This window comes from Psammomys obesus, unplaced genomic scaffold (assembly GCF_907164565.1).
Source record: "Psammomys obesus unplaced genomic scaffold, mPsaObe1.curated_primary_1811, whole genome shotgun sequence".
NCBI classification, from domain to species: domain Eukaryota; kingdom Metazoa; phylum Chordata; class Mammalia; order Rodentia; family Muridae; genus Psammomys; species Psammomys obesus.
In genome coordinates, this window is record NW_026596244.1 from 12,293,371 (window position 1) to 12,304,646 (window position 11,276).

The 11,276-nt window shown below is 49.8% G+C and overlaps 1 protein-coding gene across 1 annotated transcript in view; it reads right to left on the reverse strand.

Moving 5' to 3' along the window:
• Window positions 1-7,603, reverse strand: part of Trim2 (tripartite motif containing 2) — a 120,563-nt gene extending 112,960 nt beyond the window's left edge. Inside the window, exon 1 of the mRNA XM_055596663.1 lies at window positions 7,193-7,603. The gene's annotated coding sequence lies outside the window, so the exon portion shown is untranslated. The remainder of the gene's footprint in view (window positions 1-7,192) is intronic.
• Between the last annotated feature and the right edge of the window lie 3,673 nt (window positions 7,604-11,276).

Consider the following 11,276-nt stretch of genomic DNA (forward strand, 5'->3'; position numbering starts at 1 on the left):
TTTTTTTTTTTAAATTGCAAAGAAAAAATTTCTTTTTAAAAAGTTCTTGTGGGAAAAGTAGAGTAATTACTTAATAAATTGTTGACATTATATATAAGTATATATTAGAAAGGTAATTTCAATTCTAACTTGTCACTCTACAATAATGAGAATAATACACTTTTTAAAATAAAATGGGGGAGGGAGTGAGGGTGGACAGATGGCTCAGAGGTTAAGAGCACTGCCTGTTCTTCCAGAGGTTCTGAGTTTAATTTCCAGCAACCACTCTGTGGCTCACAGCCATCTGTACTGAGATCTGGTGCCCTCTCCTGGCGTGCAAGTGTACATGCAGATAGAGCACTCATCTACATTAAATAAATAAATAAATAAATAAATATAATTTTAAAATAAATAAAATGGGACTGAGTGGCACACATCTTTAAGGCCAGCACATGGGAGGCTAAGGCAACAGATCTCTATAAGTTCAAAACCAGCTTGGTGTACATAGTGAACTCTAGGCCAGCCAAGGCTACACAGTGAAACTCTGTCTCCAAAAAAATGTACTTCCGTGGGAGATCATTTGCCAAGCATGTGCCAGGCCCTGGGTTTTATCTCCAGAGCAGCAAATAAACAATGTAATTATTAATGATAATAACTCATAAAATAACATTCTGATGGGTCACTGTTGAATGAACCAATTATGGTTCATAATGCTGGCCTCACCCATATTGCTCATGGATGCACGCTTGCATATCATGTGTCCAATTTTCCTTTAATGATTTTTCTGCTATGCCATGAGCTAGTTCAGGAGAATACGTTAGCATCTCTTCTCCCCCTTTCTCTCCATCCTCGTATAAATCTTTGTAGAATATTGAATTGGTTAAAAAAACAAGAGCCAACAGGAATGTTCTGGAATAGAAAGACAATCAGATAAACTACCTTTAGGAAATGTACATGGCGATTACATGAATAGATTCTTGACAGGAGACTTGTCAAGCTAGAGGACAGAAGTTGGATGTACTGGTCCTGGGTGGGAACAGCTGGAGCTGCTTAGCAGGTAGCCTGGGCCACAGTAGGAAGAATGTCGAGCGTCAGCAAGGGCTGGCCCCAACATGTGCTCTGCAAGATGGTCTCATGTTTGACAGAAGCATGGAGAGAGAGGACCTCTGGGTCGAGCCTGAGGCTGCTCGGTTGTTAGACGTGGGCAGACCATCAAACAAGAGTCAGCACTCCAGCAAACACCCTCTCGTCCTTGGGAACTGGTCTAAGTTGGCAGCAGAGGCTGCCAAGGTGGGGAGTGATAATCTAAAGTTCCAGGAATAGAGTCCAGCACTTTTTAATGCACGCAACAGGAGAGAATGGGTATGCTAGGCCAGGACATCCTGGCCATGCCTGAGACTTTGGCAGCTCAGTGTCAGGGCTGCTATAGACACTGTCCTTCCAACACAGAGACTTCTGAGTTTCCTGGAAAAGCATCCAACCAGACCCTTGGATCCACTTCCTTCCCTTCTCTGTGGGAGGGAGGTTTCTAGCTTCTAGCTTCAGAACTCTCTCCTTTTTCAACAACAGTGAAATCCATGTGTGCTGAGTCTTGATGTATTTTACTTTGGTGAGCTCAGAAGGAGATGGGAGGAAGCTCAGAAGGTGACGGGAGGACCCAGACACGAGCGATCTTTTTCCCAGCAATGAAGGAAACACTGCCCCTGGGCCTCATCACTGTGGCTCTGCCAGTCTCGGAGCCCATGGGATGTGAAAATGGGAAGTGCTAAAGACTGCTGACTTTGTCCTGTACAAAGCTGCCCTCTGAGTGTCGCATGGGGTGTGTGCTCCTGCCATCTGCATGGAGTGGCTGTCATTTTGTCCAGACAGGTCTCCGTGTCAACCTAAATGGCTCTCAAGGTGGCATCACCTGAGTGGGGTACCACCTTATCTCAGAACCACAGAGGTGACAATAGCTAGAGAGAAACCAGCATTCTCTCCACCAACAAAGCCATGCCCCCAACCCCTACCCTCAGTACCTGACCCCAACATCCAAATAAAATTCAACAGCCTTTGTGCCAAGGGTGCCAACATGCCAGAGAAAGGTCTGTTTCTTTAGTACAACCTTGTGGTGCTTTGAATGACAATGGCCCCCATAGACTCATATATTTGAATGCTTCGTCATCAGGAAGTAGAACCATTTGGGTGATTAGGAGGTGTGGCTTGTTGGAGGAGGTGCGTCATTGGATATGAGAAGCGGTAAGGTTTCAAACCATCCCAGGCCCAGTCTCCACTCTGTCTGCTGCCTGCAGATCAAGAAGTAAATAGAGCTCTCAGCTATTTTCCCAGCAGCCTACCTGAGGACACTATGAGCCCCTGCCGTGATGATAATGAACTTCTCTCTAAGACTGAGCAAACCCCCAGCCACATACTTCCTTTTCTAAGAGCTGCCTTTGTCATGATGGCCCTTCCCAGCCAAAGAGCGGTGACCAAGATAACTCAGCATCTATGTGTATAACAACAAGTGAAATTTGACCCCTCTCTCGAATCTTACACGTTATGAAAATCAACATAAAGTGAGTTAAAGGGTCAGAAGTTTCACTTAATGGTGAACACTCGCCTCGTATGGGCAGGCCATGGATTTGATCCCCAACACCGAACAACAAAAACAAACAAACAAACAAACAAACAAACAAACAAACAAAAAACCCGTTAGTCTTCTTTAGACTTAACAGTTGGGCACAAAACTATGAAGGAACCAGAACAAAACAGGGATGCACTTCAAGTGATTGGCCTGGGCAAGGAGGTTTTTTTGTTGTTGAAAACCAGACCAAATGGGGTTTCATCAAACTAAAAGGCCCTGCACCATCGGTGGCATAGCATGGTGAGGACAGCTGCAGAGGAAGCACGCAGGCTCTCCATCTGACCCGGAGCCGGTGTCCAGGACATGAAAGGAACCCAACATCTCAACAGTGGGAAACAAGGAATCTCATTTTAAAAGAGACCAAACAATTTTGACCAGGCAGATCATTTCTCACAGGAAGACACACATTTCAGGAGACAGAGCAGATAAGAAGCAGCTGCAAAGATGGTTCCAAGAGGGGAAGAAAGCATGGAAGGTGTCCACAGCTGCACAGGTACAGTTTGCTAAAGACTGATGAACAAAGATGAGCCATGGCATCAGCTAGCAGAGGGTCCTGGGGTGCTGAGATAGGAGGGGCCCCATGGTGGACAGAGTAGCTCCATAGAGCTGGCTTCCTTCAGAACCTCTCAGCATGACCAACACTGGCTTAAAAAAATACAGTCTAGGCATTGCAAAAATGCTTACTTGACTATTTTAATGACTTTGTTTTTCTTACAGGGTTTGGAATGGTGCCAGGTTCACCTGGCAGGCAAAAGGGTAGTTACCAAGATGGCTGGTCACTGAAAGCTGGGTTACACTGTTACATACAGACAGCCAAGGAGTGATTTAAAAAATGCACCCTCAAATTGATCACCAGAGATTCCAAATCAAAACCACAAAAAGATATCAACATACCCTGGCTCAACTGTCTGTGACCAGGAATCAATGAGCCGTAACGCTGTGAGGCTGCAGAGAGGCCAGAGCCTCTGTGCGTGGTTGGTGGGAATGTAAATGAGTGTAGCCATGACGGCAAACAGTACAGTGGTCCCCAAAACTGGAAACAAAACTACACATGATCTAGAAGTCCTGCAAGATCTACAGGTGGTAGACAGTCGAAGGAAATGAAATCCATACCGTAAGAGGACACCTGTACCCCATGTTTATTACAAGATTGCTACGCATGTACAATGGGCTACTATTTGGGCATAAAAAAAGATGAAATCCTGTCATTTGTCACATTTTGGACCTGGATGACATGGCATTTAGGAAATAAACCGAGCCCAGGAAGAAAGCTCTGGATGACCACACTCACATGGAACCTAGGCTTCATATCACAGAAGCCGAGAGCAGACCTTAGTCCTCAGAGACTGGGAGAGGAAGGGGAACAGGAGAGCTTTGTCACTGGCATAAAATATGTAAATGGGAGGAATAAATCCTGGTGTTGACACAGCAGGTGACTACAGTTAACAAGACTATTGCATTTTAAAATAACTGGAAGAGAGGGTTCCACTGACCTTGTCACAAAGAAATTACTAAAGCTCGAAATTATAATATGCCAATTACCCCAGCTTGCTCGTTACAGAAGATGAATATGTATAAAACATTATATTGTACCCCATAAATATGTATGGTTAATATATGTCAGAACAACCCGAACAAAACAATACAGATCCAAGTCAAAATATGAGGGCCTTGGCCCAAGGATGAGGGAGGAAGAATGCAGCCAAGACAGGCTGCCAGGTCTCTGGAACCATTCTGCACCCAACAAAGAGGGAGTCAGCATTGAATGCTTACTCTTGGCTAATGAAGACGCACTTCCTATTGCTTCTGTGGCTGAGAGGAAGACTTAAGACACGCATGAACTGGGAACAGTTCTTACTTGTCAGTACGATTTATATACACGAGGCAAGCCATGTTCTCCTACCCCCCTCCCATACTCCCACTTTCCAGCCCAGGAGACAGGCAGCGTTGAGACTGTGCCTTCATTTCCCAGCCCCCACTGGCCATCTCTACCTCCACGAGGCTGCCAGGGAACTCTGTGGGCTGGACTCAGGGAGGGGACAGATGCACTCACTTTACACAGACCAACCTCCTTTGATTCACAGCCAGAGAGACCTCTAGGAAACGAGAGAACACTTCTTCATTTCACTAATCCAGAGATCTCAGGCCAGAAAACTACGGGCCTCCACAAAGAATGAGGCCAGCACGCGCCCGGTCCTACGTTCTACCAGCAGCACCAGGAAGGAAGTGTGGCAATAAAGTTGATTCCTGTTTCAAAGAAAGGATAAACTTCACAACGGGAGGTAGAAGTCCTGAGATGACATAGCCCACCCGCTCTGCCTGCCGTGCCCCTGAACTGCCCTTTTCTGGGAAGGCAAGGTCTGGCGAGGTTGCCCAGTCTGGAAGGCAGCTCGGCAGGGCTGTTTTGTCTGGCAAGCACAGTGCACTTCAGATGTTTGAATTAGCTGCCAGCCTTTAAAGATCTGCTGGTCTCATACTAACAGACTGAAAGCTGGGCTCCTGGCTCCCTCTGGCAGAGCTGGCTAGCCTGAGTGTAGGCTTCTGCTGTCCCCCACAGTTAACCAGATCAGGCCATGGCTTTTCACAGCACGTCTGCCCCTGCAGCAACAGAGCTGGCCATCTGAGGCATGCATGGGTGTCTTTTCCCCCCTCCCCAGAGAGCTCCAAGAACAGCTCCACCCCTGGGGTCAGGTCAGATGAGTTCAAATCTGAGCCAGAGAAATGACCTGGGCTTTAGATGCTTCTTAGGATCCAAGGTCTGAAGCCAGGGCTAAGAGTGGCTAGGGCATGGAGAGTGGGTAGCAACTTATTTTCTTCTAGATGTTCCATGGTGGTGAACACCATTTTAGAATCTCTTTGTTAGCTCCAACTAAAATCTGATTTTCTTCACTCCCTTCTCTCTAGCGCTACCCCCATCTGGGCAGTAACAAAGTTACTTCTCGTTCTTTTCTTAAACAGCCTTATTTCTTTGTTTTTTGCCTCTCTTCCTCACTGTTTTGGCTGTCCCATTCTCAATACCAAGTAATTTTTCCACATTTTCTTTCAGGATCAGGTGACGCTGGGAACAGCACCCTTTTATTTTACTATTGAAGTCAATAGAAAGGCTTGCTTCTGGTTCTGTGTCATGCTTAGCATCTCAGAACCGCATGGCTGCTTTTCACAGCACTTTAACTTAGTCGTAATCTGATTTTGATTAACAAGGAACTGAGACAGCACACAGTGGTGTGAAAACCAAGATTTGGTACAAATTCAAGTACCAAGAACCAAACCTCATTTTGTGGTCAGGACCATAATCTCACATGTAAAATTAAAGGGTCCACATGTGTGTTCATAATAGCTTTAGTTTCATACCTACAGAGGAATTTATAATCCATGAGTTTCTAAGCTACATTTGCTTGGGGCTTGAGTGTTAAAGGGCCCCTTCCCCTCATTCTGTTTGCTTCTCCCTTCTGTCCTGCTTGCTCTTATTAAACTAACCCTTAAAGCTCAGGCTAACAAAAGCTGCTCAGCCAAGAAATAGAACTGGAAGACCGGCCCAAACCTTAGCCCGTCTCTAAGCACATCTGGAGGTCACTTTGCTGGGTTGGGGTTATGCCTGAGGAGACAGACACTAGAAAGTTCCAGCACGAGTGCATGGCTGGCATCCCCAGTCTGTGTAGTCATGGGTCTGTGGTCCCTCACGTCTTCCATGGCCCACAGCCCGGGATGCTACAAGCCAGACTCAAGAAACTGTAGGGAAGCAAGCCTTGCACAGAGACCACAGAAGTCAGGAGCCGGGACCAGACAAGAGCGTGGTTTCTGAGCCAGGTGGCCATCACAGCGCAGCCCAGTCCTGACCATGGTGTTCAGGAGCTGCTGCACTGTGCTAGCTACCTCTCGGAACCCTCGGGAAAAGCCAGATTCCTCAAGAGCAATACAGACCGCAGAGGGGCTTCGGACGTTGGCAGGTCGGAAAAGTTGAACATCTTGTCCACGATTAAATATATAAAAACTAAATCGGAAGCCAAGGCTTCCTCTAGCAAGCAGTGGCAACATCAAACAAAATCCATCACACCCTTTCACAACATTCACGCTTTGACGAGAAAGGAGGGGAGGGGGTCTTTTCGTTTGTCTCTAGTCTCTAAAAAATGCCTGCCCTGGAAGAACAGGGACCATGGGCAGGGAAGGAAGGAGCCAGCTGGGAGCCTGACGGAGACACTTGAAGTCTCAGAACTCGGAAATCCTCCCGGGATCCAGGCCGGGAGCAGGGAGCGTGTTGCCCGGCTCGGTGGCTTGCGGGAGGACCACGGAGTCCTTGCGCAGTGCTCACAGCCCCCACGGATGGGATAGCAGCTTTGTTCCATCGCTGCGAGCCAGCCCTGAAGTGCGGCTTCTCGCCTTTCCCAGGGGCTGGAAGGTGCGCGCTGCGGCTGCCTAGGCCGGGGTTCTTTGTGGGAACCCAGGAGCGGTCGCCACCAACCCCGGCGCCCAAGGGGCCTCCGCCAGCGCGCGCCGCCTCCAGGCGAGGCGTGGCGCCGGCGTGCGAGCATCCCCACGCAGCCTGCCCCTTCTCCCGTCGCCTGCCCCCCAGCCGAGGTGGCGGATACTCACGTTTCAAGCCTTTGCCAAGTGCCCGAACCCCGGTCGCCAACCAGAACCGCGAGGAAGCTGTGCGGAGCCTGCCTTGCGGGCGGCGAGAAAGGCACGCAGACGGCCAGCTGGCAGCCCCTGATTTTCTGCCAGCTCCCCCAAACGCTCCCCGTGCCGCCAACGCAGCTGCCGGGTTTAATGACTGTCAGGCGGCCCGCCCCTCCCCCTCCCCGAGGAGCCGCGGGCGACCGGCCTCGGCCGCGGGGAAGACCGCGCGGGGACCCACCACGCCAAGATCCACACGCCAACCCCCCTCCGGGAACCTCGCTTCTCCCCGGTTCAGCAGGAGCCACCAGCTGCGGTTCCCAGCACCGTGCAGGTGAGCTAACCTGCATCGCGCACGGGAAGGGCCGAGCGCGGCCTCCTCCGGCCGCCGCGGGAAGTCCTGGGGCCGCGCGCGGCGCAGCGGGCCCCTGCGGCAGAGCCTCGCGACTCGGCGGCGCGCGCCAGCCTCCTCCTCCGCGCCCAGCGCTCTGTTTCATCGGGACCTTACTGTGTGGGGACGCTCCGCTGCGGCTCGTCCACCTGGACCATTTCAAGGCGCGAGTGGCTCCCGGGGACAAGCTGGGGGACACCAAGCGGGGAGGAATCGGGGGAGGAGGGGGTCGGGTTTGCAAGTGCAGCACCGAGGCCGACTGTTCCGCCGAAAGTGATGTTTTAGAGCGCGCTCGAGGCCCAGCACGGCGCAGCCTGGCGGCCACGCCTCTCGGCCCCCCGAGGGTCCTCACCCTAGCTGGCTCCGCCCAGGACGCTTCTCAGCGCGCACCTGCTTCCACTCTGCGGAGTGGTTGCCTTGGAGACCCTGGAGCGCTGGCGCTCCCAGCAGACACGCCGTTGCCCTGACAACAGCGACCCAGCACTGGGCGTGCCGCGGAGAAGGGCAATGGATGCCGCTTCCAGGGCTGTGTGGGGACTGGTTGGCAGGGCAGGGATAAGAAAACATCGGTATTGGGGGGTGCAGGCTGAGCCTCGGAGCCTGGGTGGGGTCGGGGTGTCACGGTCTGGGGGCACCGTGTCGTTCCCCCCCCCTCTCCACAAGCTTACGCTTGGCAGTAAAATAAACTCCGTAGCTCTTTCTAGTGTCTCTCTTCATTCCGCTTAAGATGCTGAAAAAGGATTTTCCAGCAGGGACTGCCCCGGTAGGACTAAAAAGCCCCTAAGCATGTTGGGAACGGAGCGAGGCCCTCCCGGGGACAGCAGTTAGCCACGGATGATGTCATACGCAGACATTCAAGAAGTCCGGCCGTGTGAGCGCATGGCGACACATTTTCGCTCATTGTTTGAGAGAGCTGGGGCCTAGGAAAGCTAACCGGATTTATTAAAAACCTGAACGTGCGCGCACCATCTTGAGATCTGGGGAAGGAGCCTGACCTCACCAAGCCGCATGTAAGCACTGCTTTGCGGAAGTGGGGTACCGCGAGGAAGAGCGAGTGAAAAGCAACTTCCTGGGCTACGAAGACTATGAACCCTGCAAAGACTGGCACGGAGGAGCATGCAAGCGTTTGCAGTGTTCTGCTTCAAGTAAGACAACGGAATAAAGGAATAAGGTGCAGCAAAACGTTCAAAGCGTACAGATTAGACATCTAGAAAAATATGAAGCCGGGTGTGGTGGTGCACGTCCGTAATATCAGCACTCTGGGACGCAGAGGCAGGCGGATCTCCGTGAGTTCGAGGCCAGCCTCGTCTGCAGAGTGAGTCCAAGACAGCCAAGGCTACACAGAGAAACCAAAAATGTGAAAATTAGATGACAGCTGACTTTTTTTTTTTGAACTATCTAATCTAGGCAGCAGTGAACTAGAATCCAGTAAGATATTTTCAAAGTAATGACAGAAAATAGCCATCATATTAGTCAGGGTTCTTTAAGGAGTAGAAACAGTACAATGAGTGTCTATACTCCAAAGGAGATTTGCTACATTTTCTTATGTAACATGGGCTAGGTATGCTTGCATTGTCTGTCCATCTTTTTTGTCTATCTGTGTAGCCCTGGCTGTCCTGGACTCTCTTTGTAGAACAGGCTGGCCTCGAACTCACAGTGATCCACCTGCCTCTACCTCCCTGAGTGCTGGGATTAAAGATGTGAGCCGCTGCACCTGGCTAACAATGTTTGTCTATACACTGGAGAGGCCAGAGCTTGTTGCCACATGAAGCTAGCCATAGTTACTGAGCCAAGTAAACTTCTTTGCTTTATAAAACACTCAGCCTCAGATGTATTGACACAGAAAGAGAAAACATGTCAGCACACCCCATGCTTCATATGTGTATGGCTTCCTCCTGTGTTTAAGGCACAAGCTTAGGTCTGATGTAGGCATGCTGTTACTGTGTCATTCAAATGCTGACTTCTGTACCTCCCATATCTGGTTGCAGTGCTTGTCTGAGAATCTCCTGTCTAAGTGCTGTGTAAACACTGCTCCCCAGTTGTCCCCTGGTATGCCAATAAAGCAGCATACAGCCAATCACTGAGCAGGAGAGAGAATAAGGCTGGACTTCCTGCCATCCAGGGGAGGAGAAAGCTGGGGATTCAGCCATGGGCTGAAGTCCAGGAGGGATCAGGAGAAACAGCCCAGCAAGGAAAGCTACAAAATGCAAGTATCTCTGGGATGCACACTGGAGAACGTTAAATTAGCTTAGACGGTTAAGAATAGAGCAATAACTGCTCCGTTCTTGTGCTGTAAAGCTTGTTAATATATTAGAGTCTCAATTATTTGTGTGATAGCTGGGTTAAGAGAGACAAACACAGCTTTATAAAAACAACACTCACAGTCTATTTAGACCATTTCCCGTTTGCCTTGTGAGATATTATGGCTGTGAAAGGGGTGTCTTACAATGTTTGCCCTCACTAAAATGGGAAGGAGTTATCTAAAGGCTGGGGTCTTTAAGAGCCGTTCCCACAATTCTGCTCATCATGCCGTATGACCCCAGCCATTCTACCCCATATATTATCCTGAGTGAATGAAAAGATGTGCATGTCAACTCAGAGATTTGTAGGCAGTTACTCATATCAGCTTCATTCCTGATCACTAAGAGCCAGTAGGCGCTCAAATGCCCATTGGTGCTGAAGTAACAAAACACATTGCTGAGTATCTGTCAGTGAGGTTCACTTAGCAACAGAGAGGGGCATGTGCCCAACCTACACAAACATGGAGAGATACTGTGCGCTGAGTCTAGTGACCGGACCCTGACACAGAGGCTGAATATGGGATGCCTGCTTTAACTTCTAAGACACTCTAGAACGGGCAAGACTGTGGTTTCAGGAGCAGAGGATGCTGGGGCCTGGAGGAGGTGGGGAGGAAACCCTGTGCAGCAAAACGCAGTGTCCTGTGCTCTATGTGCTGGCTGTGCTGCCGGTCACGTGACTCTGAACACTGCAGGCCCAGCGAATGGCACTGTCAACGTTCCATGGTAGCATACGAGCCTGAGACCATTTTCTGTTGTTGAAACTAAACCCTAGAAACAGGGTAATCTGTCAAGAGCGCAGGCTTATTTGGCTTCTGAACCAAAGGCTGAGAAGACGGACATTGAAGCGCTGCCTGTGATGAGGTGTTTCTTGGTGACAAGGACTCCGCGGATTTGGAGGATGACAGTCCTCTACTGTGAGAGGGACACACTGAGAGACAGAATCAAGTCAGCTTTGTGACTGACCCACTGTGGAGGCAACCATTCCCTATTAACCCATGAATTGAATCTGCTGACATGACCTCATCACCCTTTAAATGGCCTTCGACAGCCATTTTGGCAGATCTGATGGTGTAAATAAGTATGGCCCCCATAGCTCATACATTTGAATACTTGAACAGTTGGTGGAACTGTTTGGGCAGGATTGGGGGTGTGGCCTTGTTGGAGGAGGAGTGTCCTAGTTAGCTTTCCCTGCCTCCTGTTTATGGGGCAAGATGTCAGCTCTCAGCTACTGATCCAGCACCATGCCTTCCTGCCTGCTGCCATGCTTCCTTCCATGGTGGTCATGGACTCGCCCTCTGAAACTCTAAGCCCCCAATAAATCCTTTCTTCTGCAAGTTGCTTTAGTTGTGGTGTTCTTATCACAGCAATA